Source organism: Balaenoptera physalus (assembly GCF_965194825.1).
Source record: "Balaenoptera physalus genome assembly, chromosome: 6".
Lineage (NCBI taxonomy): Eukaryota > Metazoa > Chordata > Mammalia > Artiodactyla > Balaenopteridae > Balaenoptera > Balaenoptera physalus.
The window spans coordinates 133,916,710-133,932,015 of record NC_138885.1 but is presented as its reverse complement, the minus strand read 5'-3'; the positions used below and the strand labels follow the sequence as shown (position 1 = coordinate 133,932,015).

The 15,306-nt window shown below is 52.7% G+C and overlaps 1 protein-coding gene across 4 annotated transcripts in view; it reads right to left on the bottom strand.

The window, feature by feature from the left end:
• AGAP1 (ArfGAP with GTPase domain, ankyrin repeat and PH domain 1) overlaps nt 1-15,306 on the bottom strand; it is a 550,747-nt gene that overhangs the window by 417,969 nt on the left and 117,472 nt on the right. The window lies entirely within an intron of this gene.

Below are 15,306 nucleotides of genomic sequence, written 5' to 3'. Positions count from 1 at the left end.
CCACGTGCCACAACTACTGAAGCCCGCACGCCTAGAGCCTGTGCTCTGCAATAAGACAAGCCACCAAAATGAGAAGCCCGCGCACCGCAACGAAGAGTAGCCCCCGCTCGCCACAACTAGAGAAAGTCTGTGCACAGCAAAGAAGACCCAACACAGCCAAAATTTTAAAAAGGGGGGGCCTCCCCTGTGGTTTCACGGGGTCGACTCCCTGGAAACGCCTGTGTGAGCACCAGCTAGTACAAGAGAGAAACATCAACAAGAACGCTCCCAGTAAGTCCCCAGGGACGGGGACACACACACACACACACACACACACACACACACACACACACACACACACACACACACACACCCACCCAGTGAACACGCCATGTGACAGCGACAGGACAGAGAGAGGAGGTGCTGCCACCGGGCTCTGCTCCCCCTCCTGCTCCTCCTCCAGATTATCTAATGGGGAAGAAATCTGACTGCTCTTCCAGACTTTCTTCTCCCAGCCTCCCATCCTGCTTCCAAGGGGTCCATCCAGGGCTTCTCGACCACCTGCAGCGGAAACAGCGCAGAGAATCCCAAGACGTCTGCAAGGCTGACTTCCCATGGTCAGAAAGCTGCCCGTTTCCAGAATGGGAAGGCTGCCCTGCAATTCGGCACCCCGCTTTGTGGCTCGGGGAGCCCCCCCTCCCGCTGGTCCCAGGCCTCCTCCACCACGGGGGCACCAGACAAGGGCAACACACACCACGGGGCTCTGTCACCTGCTTCCTTTGATTAGATCATCCGTTTCTCTCCGAGGAAGATCACAGGGTGCGGAAGACCCAAGTGCACGTGCTGGCTCAGACACTGGGGACCCCATAAAGAGACAGCGTGACTGGGCGGGGGGACAAGTCGTTCTTCACAAAGTCTATTTCTGAGTTATGTTTCAACAGTGAACTTGTCGATTGCTGGCTTCCTATCCAAAGAAAAGGAAATAGAACTGTGCTCAGACCAATACGCAAGATAACCTGATCTCCAGGCCCCTGCAGATGGATAAGGTAAATTGCTAAGGGCTCCCCAGCGGAGATGCTGTGGGTCTTACTGGGCAACGCTGAACAAGGAGACATCCACCTGTGTCACACAGAGAGCGTTTCCAGTTCCTTCCATTCCCCCGTTCACTACGATCACTCCCCCCTGACAAACACCATTAAAAGAAACGTTAAAGCTCATGAAAGGGGAAAGCCTTTCCAAGAAAGCACGTATTCACCGGCCTCCCCTCCCCAGCAGGGCGGCGGCAGGAGGCAGATGGTTGTAGCTATGGTCCAGTCCAACTCCGTGTCTTTCCCAGTCCTCCTGAGGCAATCTGCTGCGAAAACTGATCCCAAGTCACTTTTTCTCCATCTAAAAGCAAGAATTAGTCTGCACTTCCTCGTTAACAGAGCCTTCGGCCGCCACGTGACTTCCTGAGCCCAAAGGAGCCTGTGGCCGGAGGCCCGCTTCACCTCCCAGCGTACCGCCTTCGCGGGTGGGTCTGTCTTTGGACATCTGGGCCCTGTGGACGTCTCTGCCGACAGCTGTTAGGACACAGGGAGGGAGTGGGGAGAGGGCCTGCGGGGACCGTCCCTGCAGAGAAGTGCAGAAGGCCCCTTGCCACCTCTGACCCAGGCCATCAATGCCTGCGGCCATAGCCCGAGAGCCCAGGAAGGTTGGGGGGGTGGGGGAGTGTGCAGAAGGCTCCAGCCTCACGTTTCTTCGGAAATGCTCCCCACTAAATGCCCCAGACCTCAGTGATGAAAGAAATGCACACTTGAGCATCCATCCCATTGTACATGCAACGAGCCAGTGGGACTTAGGAAATGAACCCCTGGTAGGAGGCAGGCTGAGCTGAGCGGGTGAGGGGCACACAAACTGAGGATGGGGACACTTTGGGACGACCCCCTGGGAATTATCGGAAAACCACAGGACCATGAGTCACCTCAGCCCCAGGAACCCACGTGGGGACTTCAGGCTGAGCAGAGACTCAAGGTGCAAGGAGATGACGGAAGAAATGGCTGATCAACAGCGAACAACCTAATGCTCACCGAAAAGGGATCAAGACAAACAGATACACAGACAGACAGATGAAGGCAGGTTTGAGAGAATCTTGTGCCACTGCTGAAAGGTTAACGGTAAAGGCCGAGCAGCACTGTAGAAGAGCTGGTGACCATTTCCACGCAGCGTTATCCTAAGGTCATCTCTGCACACAGAAGAACAAGGCTGGAGGAGGACATGGGAAAATGAACACAGGGCATCTGTCGGGTTGGTGAAATCAGACTGGGGCAATTGTTCTTTAATGATCATCTCCTACAGTGCAGTAACATCACATAGCAGTAACATCACTTGCGTATTCTTTACATTTAGAGGACAATGTCACTGAAAGTCGGGGGAGAGAAGCAACGCTCTGGACGGAGACAGAGTAGCAGCTTTTGAGCAAGACCAGCCGGCAGCCACGTGGGCAAGAAAGGAGCCCACGGCGCCCAGAGGAACAGGGTGCGACCAGCTCCGCGGCTCCAACTCCTTGACATTTACCAAAGTGCTGCTTGAATCGCAGCCTTGGAATGCACAGGCAGGCTTTCGACGTGCACACAACACAAAAGGCATTTCTTTTCTAATTACAAGTTTCCCTAAAACACAACCAAGACATATTTTAAAAAAAAGAATTCCACATTCTGGGGACATTCACATATTTCTGTAGAGTTGTATTTGCCTGAACTGTAAGATTAAAGAGTAATTTTTTAAAGTTCAAAACCCCCATTATACATTGTTTCTGGTATTGTGTAGGTCTGCACATGTGTAACTGGCTGGTGAGCAAGGACACGATTTGCGTGATTTATGGGAAATACCCTCCAATCGTAACCTGGTTTTTTTCTGGGGGGGGGTGCCCATTGTCAGCTCAGGAGTCAGGCTGGTCATTACAAAAAGGCCGAGGTGGAGACATCGTTCTTGGGCAAGAACACACTCAGAAGTAAAGCCTATTCCTAACCCACCTCAATCCAGCTCAGCAGATCAGGACTCTTCTCTCCCATCTTTTCCAGTCCACCAAACATCTGACAGTTCTCCTTCAAGGGAAAAGAACAAACGTGCCTCCCTGCCTTGTCAGGCAGGCTTCCCAAGGTGCCGTTCAAAGGGTTTGCCCGCCACTGTTCTTTAGAATTTGCCCCCAAGACATTCTTAAAAGATGACAGGGGAGCAAAGATGGTGGCAGGTAAGAGAACACACAAATGAGTTAAAGGTGCTGGCCCGTCCCATTCATGGCTTCTGCCGCACGCATTCCCAATCAGACAGTTTAATTACAGACCTTAGCGGTTTACGGACCAGAAGTGCCAGGAAACAACCAGGAAATGCAACTCTGCACTGCTCTCTCATTAAGCTGAGCCTGGCCATCTACCAGCGGGGGAAATGGTTCTTTGGAGTTGTAGGATTTCTTTGCTTCTGAGTTCTGAGATGGGAACACGTGATTTGGGAGGTAATGCACAGTTCATTCCTTTTCTGGAAGATAATGTTTCTGCCCTGTGTCAGGCTGGCCTCTCTTGACCCTTGATCTCTTGAGGGGAGGGACAGCACCTTCCCTCCTGGACTGGGGCCAAAATGGCCACTAGGGATCGTTTTTAACTGCATGGTAAACCAGCCAGAATCTTGGGAGATGGGCCAGCTTGAATCTTTTTTTTTTTTTTTTTGTATTTATTTTATTTTATGGCTGTGTTGGGTCTTCGTTTCTGTGCGAGGGCTTTCTCTAGTTGCGGCAAGTAGGGGCCACTCTTCATCGCGGTGCACGGGCCTCTCACTATCGCGGCCTCTCCTGTTGCGGAGCACAGGCTCCAAACGCACAGGCTCAGTAGTTGTGGCTCACGGGCCCAGTTGCTCCGCGGCATGTGGGCTCTTCCCAGACCAGGGCTCGAACCCGTGTCCCCTGCATTGGCAGGCAGATTCTCAACCACTGCGCCACCAGGGAAGCCAGCTTGAATCTTCAACAGAGGCAGGAAATGTTTCAGCATCTGAGGCTCTCAGAGCACCGTCTCTGTTCATCTGGGAACGCAGTCCCTGACCGACAAGGCTCTCCGCACCCAACCACCTCCGGATCGGGGGATGATCTCTGCAGGGAATGATGCTGTGAGCGCCCCTCAGGAGGGAAGGGGTTAAGTGCCTGTGAATCGGGCTGCCCTGGGCGCCGACGACCACCTCCCAAGGGGACACCAAAACCCCAGTGGAGATGCTCACGTCAAGGAAAACCAGAAGTCTTTTTGAGCAACTGTGGATCTCTGAACCCTGCGACGGACAAATCACAACGAGAAAGATGCCAATGTCCCCGAAGGGAAACTATTCTATTCCTGACGACATGATCAACTCCTGGGTCCCTTAAGGCCTCAAAAATAATCCTAAAAGGAAGTTCCAGAACAGTTTCACTGGCCCTTAAAGTGTTTTTTCACAGCTCTGAGAAGCAGAACTCGATGGCACAGGCACACGGGGTGAAACGTGCTGCTGTTGGTGTGACAGACGAAGGTGCAGCAAGCCACAGCGCCCCGTGATCCTTCCGCAAACAACATGCACCTCCTGTGCGCCCAGAAACACAGCAGACGGCCCCACCAATAAACAGCCCACCAGTAAAGGCCGGGGCAGTATGGAGAGGATGCCGGGGAAGCCCCGCCCCCCGAGGTCATCCCTGATGTTTCTGCATCTGCCCTGAGCTTCCGCCTCACGCCCCCAGCAGCTGCTGAGCAACAGCTCCGGCTGGAGAAATAAACTCCCCTCTCAGCCTCCTCCTCTTCTGCCCACCCTGGAAACCCTGGGATTCCCCAGGCTTCTCTCCCAGGCCACACAGTCACCCTGGATGAGTTCATCTGCCCCAGTGGCCTGCCGTCCATCTCTGGATGACCTTCAGAGGGATGCCCCCTGCTCAGATCAGAGTTTCAGGGCCGTTGGCCCTACAGCCTTTCCTACAAGCCCACTCAACTGTCCCACAGAAGCTTTGCACGCACCAACGGTGTGGCCACCAGGGAACTCATCCCGGTCCCTCCCCCAAACTCAGAGCCACCGTGATCCACCCAAGCCCCCAGGCCCCACGCCCACCCTCGGCCTGGCCTCTGCCAAATCCAATCAAGCATCAAGTCCGGTACAGGCTCCTCTGGGATGTCTCCCGAATCTCCCCCTTCCCTCCGTCCCCACCGCCATCTCTGGGCCAGCGGTTCTCAGCGGGGCGGTTTGCTCCACAAGCGGCATCTGCTTAGGACTGTCTGGAGACGGTCCTGGTTGTCACAGCTGGAAAGGGGGGCCACCGGCCTCTAATGGGTGGGGAGCCCAGGGACGCTGCTGACCACCCCACAATGCACAGCACGGCCCCGCTCAAGGCGTCAGTACGGCCGAAGGTGGAAGTCCCTGTCGCAGGTCCACACCACCCCTCTCCTGGATTCTACCAGCTTCCCCACCGGACTCCCCTCTTCCAGTCCCTGCTTTCCCAGCCCGTGCGTGACAGGGAAGCCAGAGCGATCTCTCTCTCCAGGACACACATGATCACAGCCTTAATCTCCCCCAATCCTGGAAAGCAAAGCCAATGACTTGGAATCTCCCCACTCACAGACAGCTGCCATTAACACCATGGTGTTTTTCTTTCTGGTCATTTATCTGGGCATATTATATAGATTTTTTTTAATCAAAAAAATATATTTTTTTTGTTTTACAAAACTGAGATAGTATTCAACCTACTATTTTGTAACAGTTTTTAACTTAGTAACATTTCCCCACATCATTTTGATGTCTATCTTTAATCTGACCATTCACAACGTTGTCGTGGAGCGCACACTCCAGCTTTCTTCACTCTGAGTCAAATGTTATGGGACACCTCACGTGCGGTGCCAGGGGTAAGCCTAAGACATGGCGCCTCCAGGGCTTCCCACTCCCAGAGCTGCCGCCGTGACACTGCCACGCTCACCTCTTTCACGGTCATAGCATCTTGGGGCCAAACATCATCATCAGGTCTAACTTCCTATTTTACAGCCAAGGATGCTGTAGCCCAGTGAGGCGGGGGGGGGTCGGTACCCAGGCCACGGAGCTGGTCTGTGACACACCGATCAGCATCCCAGCTGCCCATCCACGGCACTTCCTCCTCCTTCTGGAAAGGGCCGAAACACACTGCTCTCTGGCCTGGAGCGTCCATCGCCACGTTCCTCCCAAAGATCATTACAGTTTGAGATCCCATGAGATGCTGGGAAACTTATGACCCTACAAGGCAGGTCTTATCTTCATTGTACAGATAAAGAAACCAAGATCAAGAGCAAATGCCCCACACCACGTGCTGAATCACACAGTGAGTTGGTGGTATTTTAGCTTCCTAGGGCTGCTGTGTTGAAGCTATTAGGCTGGGTGCCTTAAGCAACAGAAACGTATGGTCGCACAGTCCTGGGGGCTAGAAGTCCAACAAAGTATCTGCAGGGAAGGTTTCTTCTGAGGCCGTGAGGGAGAACCTGACCCAGGCCTCTCCCCTGTTTCTGGGGGTTTGCTGGCCATCTCTGGTGCTCCTTGGCTTGTGGATCTCTGCCTTCATCTTCCCAGGGTATGATACACATTTATCTCCCAATTCCCCGTTTTCTATAAGGACACTAGGCATATTGGATCAGGACCCACCCTATCCCGCTATGACCTCATCGTAACCAATTACATCTGCAATGGCCTCATTTCCAAATAAGACCATATTCTGAGGCACTGGGGGGTTGCGACTTCAACACATGGATTCTGGAGGGGACACAATTCAACCCCTAACAAGTGGTGATACAAGGATTCAGTCAGGCTGACTCACCTCCAAGCCAGTGGGGTCCTGGGAAAGCTGGCGTGGAGGGTCCCAGAGGACGGGCCATCTAGGGGTGGGCACTCCAGACTCTGGAAGGGGAAGGCTTGGTTCTGGACAAGGCCTCTTCCACCGCCAGCACTGACCCAGAGGGCTGGACACCTGCATCCCTTTGCAAAGTCATGACTATTCCCCAAATTGGAGAGCTGTACCCCTCACGTTCCTTCTCTGAGTCCAGCAACCATAGAAACTCAGCAGGGGTGTGTTTATTCTTTAGAACAGTCACCCCCAAAAAGTACAGTGCACAGGATGCCCCGCTGTCTCTCTGCACATGGCCAAAGCCCTGGAAAGGCGCCCCAAGGTAAAAAGACCCAAAGAACTTGCTTGAAGAAAAGGACAACTGAGCCGGATGAAAATTCAGGGCCAACCGCCTTCTCCAGAACCCTTTTCTCGATAAGATGGGATTTCAAAGCACTGAAAGGAAAACACCAGTCCTACACAGGACAATGCTGTTCGCCCCACACCTCCTGGGATGCTGCTCCCTCGGGCATGGCTTTGGCGACGGGAGTGGGAAAGTTCTGGAAAAGGCCTCACGGATAACTCTGACACTGACTCTAGAAAAGTCACTCATCTAACTGATTCTTCCTAACATGAAAGCAAAGTGCACCCCTGCTTCTGTGTTCTTGCTTCTCAGAGACTGAACCCACTGTTGCCAAACCATTTAAAATAATCTCAGGAACTGGAAGTTTCTGAATGCTGGGTGAAAGAATTAATCCATTTGCCATACCTAGAGACTCTACCAAGCTTTCAGAGTAAGCTGAATACCAGGAAGATGAAGGGCAAAACCTATCAGGCAGAGAAAAGGGGAAACGGAAGAAACACCTGCATCTCAGGGAGCTTGGCAGTGGGCACAGCAGGGTAACGGAGCTCACCTCCTTCCCCATATGACCTTGGGTGGGTTTCTCATTCCCATTTCCAGAGGGGGCAGCGGAGGCTCGGGAAGGTTGGAGGCCTTACCCACCGCCATGCAGCCGGGCTATAGGGTTAGGATTCAAACTCAGGACACCTGCTGCTTATACCGCAGGTGCTTCCTGACCACAGGTCCCGGGGCAGAAGGCTGTGCAAGATTCCTCATCGGGGAAGAAACGTTCACGCTGTCTGAGGGGAAACCGGTCCTGGACTTAGGGTCCCAGAAAATCCACGCAGACCTGACAACAGACAGCCGGCCGCCGTGTCGACACTTCAGAGGGATTCAGGGGAGGGGGTGGGGCAGACAGGGGACCACTTGTCCATCCACTCATTCATCCCACGAAAGGTACGGTGCCCCCAAACCACGAGCCAAAAGAGAGCCTCCCTCTCTGAAAATTCAATGCTCTTTTCAACGCTCTGAAAAGCTTTTATTTTGACCAAAATAAAAACCAGTGTTCTCAGGTTCAACAGCACAATTAAAGTGAGAACGGGGAGAAATCTGATGAAGAAAGAGCCACAAAAACACAGGATCAAGCCTCGCTCGTACTGGGATGCGGACAACTGCAAATGCAGCAGAGAAGGTTCCCCGAAGCCCCTGGAAGGCTCAGCCTTTCCTTGACCGTCCTGCGCGTCTTGGACACACAGCTGGCCCACAGCACAAGCGGTGGAACTGATTAGAGACGGGTTTAATTCACGGCCTGAGCGACTCGGTTTTGACACAAGAAATAACTTTCTGATGGACAGTTTCTCGGCTCCGGTTCCCATGAGAAGCTGTAAGTAAACAAGCGTCTTCTGGTGGGATGAGTTCTGTCTGAGGGATGCCCGAGGGGACCTTCCAAAGCCAGGGCTCTCCACTGTTTTACACAGTGCCACACACAGGGGCTGTAATCATTACAATGACACTGCTGCCGCTTGCATGGAAGACTCCTAAGGATGTGCAGGTGAAATGTAAAGATACATCAGTGCTACCTTGTTTACACACAGAGCTCTCAAAAGCACAACTTTCATCTAGCGATGTGCCAGTGCAAACTCATACCATAAATTACTCCCAGGACCCCAAGGAGAAATTCAAGAGAGAGACACAATTGTGGGAAAATCAAGTGAAAAGCCCCAGCATTCGTCTTAAAGCCGCAGCTGCTTTCTTCAGCCCCAGTAGTGTTCAGCCCCTGTGCACGGGTCCAAGGCCTGGAGAAAATCAGGGCACCCAGCTGCAGCTTTTGTGGGAGGGGGTCAAGCAAAGCAGAACTCAGAAGCCCACCAAACCCACCCAGAGGGAGGGGTAAGACTGCCCACTGGGCTTCTGACTTTTAAGGAAACAGAGATACCCTCCTACACATGAGATAGGGCCAGGCAGGTCTGCCAACGCAGCTGTCTGTGCTTTCCAGCAACTAAACTCCTGCACCTTACTATACAACAATGATGCCTGTCCCAACAGGAAAATCAAAGCGACAGCACATGTTATAAACCTCCAGCGACATGCCATCAGGCACCCCAAAAGGAAGGCTGAGCAGATGAACAGGCAACAGCTGGCTATCGTGCCTCGTGATTAAAGCGGTGGGCGCTGTTTTGCAGCAGACACATGACCACCTAAAGGCAGGGGAGAAGACAGAGCCTTGATCCCCAGGCAAACCAGGTGGAACCAGAAAAACAGAAGCATCCGGAGGTTCCCGTTCGCAGCCGTGACCTGCACAGGCCTGCTGATTTCAGCTCCGAAAACCAGCCGTGTAGGACTCAGCCATCAACAGATGGTCACCAGACAGCCCCAGGTGTATCTCGGATCTGCCAGCTCACCAAAGCCTGTACCGTGGCCGCAATCGTCGTGGAGATGGCAAAGCACAGGGTCCCTGGAGGAGAGCACGGGGCAATTCGCCCAGCCATGCAGCGGCCTGTGGGGACTCGGCCACAGGCCAGGCAGTCTCCTGGGACCTCTACTCAGGAGGGGAGCGCTGAAGTCAGAAAGACCGCTTGTTAATTCACCTTGAGAGGCTGAATTGCTGGAGCAGGTAACCTCTTGGGTCTCGCAGACAACACATTCTCACCTTGTGCATTAATTAGAATCATGTGGCCACATATGACTGAAAACCCCAATAACAGCGGCTTAAAGCAGACAGAAGGGCAGTTCCCTCGCATATTAATGAGGTGTCCAGGTGGGCTGTCCCAGGTGAGGCTGGAGGGCCCCATAAACCTGGACCCCTTCCAATTCCAACGTGGCCGTCATCCCTCCTTCTTGGGATGATCAGAGAGGAAGGGGCAACGGGACCCACCCTTGTAAGGAGGGCATCCAGAAGCTGCCACGTAACGCCCCCAGCTGCATCTCAGGGGAGCAGCCATCCCCAACAGCAAGAGGGGCTGCGTGGGTCTTCATTCTGGGCAGCCAGATGAGGACCAGTACCAACGACCAGCTGCACTGAATGAGCATTTCCCACCTGCCACAGCTCTTTCTAAGCATTCTTCCACGCATCCCTCATTGAATTTCACTGGCAACCATGTTGCATAGATATCACTACCCCCCTTTTTCAAGGTACACGGGGGCTCTAACCTCTTACACGGAAGTCCAGCCCATGGCAGCTGGCTCTGGAAGGCTTACGGTGCACCCTGGGAAGAAGCAGAATGCGGAAGAAAAGTCCTTTAGGAGGGGTGGTCCGTGAGCCCAGGGAACTCTGGCAGGAAGGCAGGCCAGTCGCAGCAGGTACAACGTGGTTTGGTCCTTGGGCACAAGGCCCCTCTCGATCAACGGTGCCCGGCTAGCCAGGGCAGCCTGCCCCACCCCCCTTACCCGGCACCTCCCTGGCGACTGCCCGAGCCTGGCAGGTCACAGGTGGCCAATCCATCATCCTTCCCTGTGCCAACCCCACGCTCCAGGCGTGGTTTTTTCAGTTCAACCCTCCTAAAGCACCCTTTCCAAGTGTCCTGGGGACACCCTTTCATTGCTCTCCAGGATCTGACAGCATCAGAATCAAGTTGGCTAGGACTTCCCTGGTGGCGCAGTGGTTAAGAATCCGCCTGCCAATGCAGAAGACACGGGTTTGAGCCCTGGTCCGGGAAGATCCCATGTGCCGCGGAGCAACTAAGCCCGTGCGCCACAACTACTGAGCCTGCGTTCTAGAGCCCACGTGCTACAACTACTGAACCCGCGTGCCTAGAGCCCGTGCTCTGCAACTAGAGAAGCCACCGCAATGAGAAGCCCGCGCACCGCGACGAAGAGTAGCCCCTGCTCACCGCAACCAGAGAAAGCCCGCGCAGCAACAAAGACCCAATGCAGCCAAAAATAAATAAATAAACAAATAAATGTATTTATTTAAAAAAAAGAATCAAGTTGGCTATTTACACATTAGAACAAAAACAGAGCCTTCTCAGCGACGAACCCTGATGACATCGACAGCGCCCCCTCTGCGGATTCCCCCTTGGGAGTCACCGTGGGATCCAGGCGTTGCCAACACATTTGCATAAGAAGGAGCTAGACGGTGGGCCCTGTCAAAATATTTCGTGATGGGCCAGAGACGCGTTTGATGACACGATGCGCAGTTACCAGGGGATGTGTTCACAACATGTCTCCACAATCTGCTGGCTCTCAGAGGCGGGCTCTTTGTTTTGATCTGGCTGCGCGCGGGCTGTCACTCAGGTTCATACATTATGCAAGCCCGGCAGCAAGCTGGGGCAGCACGCAGGCCTGGGTTCAAATAATTAGGAGGAGGACCAAGCGTGGAGGAGGTAGGGCTGGGTGTTGCCATGGCGACGGCAGGGACTGCAGCCATGTTCTGATGAAGCACAGATGCCTCCACCAGAGCTGCTGGGCTGCCAAACAGCATCAACGCAGTGAAGAAGCAGAATCACTGAACACTGGAAACTGAAGCCTAATGCAGCCCACTGCTCCCCCCAAATCTGCACCTAATTCTCTGACAGGTACAGTGTACACAGAACATGGATGTGCTGTGCTATGACACGACATGGGAGATGCTTAGGCTGTAAAACTCCAAAATCCCATCTCAAACATCTCATGAAAAAGAACGTACAGAAAAATGTTTAGCAGAAATTCCACCAAAATATTAACAATGATGTATTACAGGTTTTCAAAACAATAACTTTCCTTTCAATATGTGTTTTGTTTGGCATAAAATCTTCCTACGTTGCTCTACTTTGAAGTTTTGTATTCGTGTATTACTATTCTAATAGAAAACAATGCAATGCAATATTCCATATACAGTGATGAAATGGTTAATACTTGCTTCAGGAGTACTTTTGACTAATGAGGCTTCATAAAAATCCCGAGTAATAGTCATTTCCTGCCTTCAGTGAAGTCTATTCACATCAGGTTATCAGCGGTGGTCCCTACGCTGGATGTTTGGTCCCCATCCTGGAGATGCTCCTCCCATGTGTCTGTCCTGTTCTCCTTCTCCTGGTCCCGAGCGTCTGGCTATGGCCACAGCATCCTAACCGGCCCGCCTTCATCCCGCTCCCGGAGCCTGATGAGGCCACATCTCACTGAAGAAGCCCTCCAGGGCTTGCCCACCTTCCCTGCACACCTGGTCTCCACCTTCCCTGCTCTTCCAGGCCTCTGGGCACGTGTACCTGCTCACCCATCCCTCTGCCCAGACCACACCTCCAGGCTTCCCTTCTGCCAAGCCCATCCCCAGAAACCCAGCAAAGAGCTCCTCCCTTCCAGCCCCACCTCATCCCCAGGGGCTTCCTGCCCGGTGTCCCTGACCCGTCCCCGGGCTCCTCCACGGGGACACCAGGCACAAGGTCACAGCCATGGTCTGGCTTCATGTCCTCTGCTCCAAAAGCAACTCCACTACAGTGAAAGGCTCAGAAGTGACACCTCGGCGATGCCCAGCGGGTGCTTTCCTCCATCTGCTCTGAATGACCTTCCCCAAAGCAGTCCGAGCCCCTGACTCACCGGGGGTCTTACACTTCCCTCTCCTCCCACCAGACTTGCTCTGGAGGACACTCGCCCAGCGAGTGAGTAGGATCTTGGCTGTCTTCCCCTGTGGGTCAAGGACACGGTGCCCACTCGGGTCATCCCTCCCTTCTTTGTCAGCAAACATGTCCTTCCTTTCCTAAGTTCACCTTTCCTCCCCCCAGTCAAGAACATCCCAGGACATATTTTCTAGTTCTGACCCCATCCTCATCACCCTTTGGCCAGAACTCAAAAATAACATTCAAACCACTGAGAAAAATCGCCCCCTTTCAGACAATCAGACCCCCCATTCCCCCCACCAGTAACATACCTTTCTCCCGAATATAGAGCCGGACCTGACCCCAGCCACACAGACTCCTGTGATCCCCTCCCGCTGCCTCAGCTGGGCTCTCCAGTGCCCGAGGCTTGCCGTGCATCATACCTTGTCCAAGGAGACACGGCACAACTCACCCCACGCTCACTGCCGCTACAGGGGCATCATCTGAGAGCCCGAGATGTGATTCTCTGTATGGCATCCTGAAGCAGTTCAGGTCTGGGAAGAGTTTACTGCTACAGATGCAGATGTCAAGGTTATGGAGCAAAAGAGAGCTGCACCCCAAGACCCAACCCAGCACCTGGAGCAAGTCTGGAGAGCCCTCCCGTGAAACACTCACCCCCACCACGATCTGAGAGGCTGTGGCTGAATTCCCCCGGCAGGATCTGAATCCCCCTCAGCCTTCCACACACACACGTGCGCGCGTGCACGCACGCGCAACTCACTTTTCAGCTCACACACAGAAAAAAATTTTTAGTATTTAAAAATGTCTAATAGTTTAAAGAAATATGCAAATATTTAACTATGAAACAATAAGTTCTAAATGGAATATTCTACAGCAGGTAAAATGAAAGAACCAGAACGACATGTATTAACACACTTTTTTTTCATTCACCCTGCAGAAGGATACCTTCAGCGGGTGTTACCCTTGTGGGTTCTTACACACACAGCACACCACTTACTAAGGACACATGCTCAAGTCACAGTCTAAAGAGATATAAATGGGAATTCCCTGGCGGTCCAGTGGTTAGGACTCCGCGCTTTCACTGCCGAGGGCCCGGGTTCAATCCCTGGTCGTGGAACTAAGATCCCACAAGTCAAGTGGCGCGGCCGAAAAATATTTTAAAAATTGAATAAAGAGATGTGGATGGAAAGACACGAACCATGTCAACACAGTCGAGGAGGTGGTGCTGGTGCTAGTGGGCCTCCCAACTATGTTTTGTTTCACAAACATAAACACACAACCACACCCCACATAGAAAAAGCAAACGTTAAATTTTAAATCAAGGAGGTGCATAATCACATCCACCATGGTCTTCCCTGTGGATTTCAGAATTTGAACCATTTAATACCTTCAATGATTAAGATACAAGGTTCTCGCAACCGTTATGAAGTTTCTTTTCAGCAAAGAGTCACTTGGGACGGCGGCTGCAGAGCTGATATCTGGCCACCAGCTCCAGAGCAGTTGGCCACGGTTCCGTGTTCTTCTGTAATTAGCAATGACAGATTCCTCTTGAGGCCCCGCTTCTGGACACACTGGTGTGATCTAACTTATCCATGAGGCAAGCTCGCACTGGAATTATCTTTAAAACGGAAATATTCCTCTTGGGTACTATACCTTATTAAATCTGACCTTTTTTCATACTACAAATACTAAGTGCTTCATAAAAACTGAAAACACTACAATACCAAAGAAAAATCTGAGGTAGAAAGTAATAACCTGGGGTGGCAGAGAGCAGAAGCGTGTCATTCATTCAGAGAAAAATGGCTAAAGTGAGGGGAGGGGTGAAGAGCCAAAAGGCAAGAAATGCACCCCAAAGGTGTCATTGGGAGGCTTCCAGAAGTGCACGTTCGGCACGGGCCTCCAGCACCCTAACCTTCCACTCACGCCCAGCCTTGCTGGAAGGACCACAGGACCTGCAGCTGGCCTGGGAGCGCAAGGCTGGGGACGCACCAGCACAGGGAAGGGAACAGGAAAGATACTGAGACAAGGTCCTGACCCAGGACGGCTCAGGTCACCCTGAAACCTTGAAGCAGCAACTCTCAAAGCCACCATGTGCAGAACAAGTGAAGTCTGATAACCCGCTATTTCCAAATGAACTAATTTTCTGTTCCCAAAACATGTTTTGCTAATGTTTACCCGAGCTGGCATGAAGCAACGCAAATCTGGCTGTGTAGCTGCCGCCCGTAGATTTCTGTGTGTGCACAGCATTCTGCATCAGCAAGCAAGAGGTCAGCCTACAGAACACAGATAAATCCCCAAAAGAGTCAGATCAATTCGGATGCACTGTTTCTGCAGCTGCATTTAAAGTTCCAAAGGAAAGGAAAGGCCCATTTAGGTAAAAATTTCATAGCTGTGGCAGCCTGGAGAACATCAGGCAATAACAGGAAAATGAGCTCAACCCTAGAATATACTTGGATGCAAACTGATGAGCGCTGCAGCTGACCCCCTATAATATTCCCCTCCCCGCTCCCTCCGGGGTGCAGGCGGGTCCGAGGGCGCGAGATGCCCTGAAAGCCAGGGGCAGGTTTTGGCCAGAGAGGGTCACATCTGACTTGGGTTTGAGGGCTCCCCCAGGCCGCTATGAGAAAGAACATTCC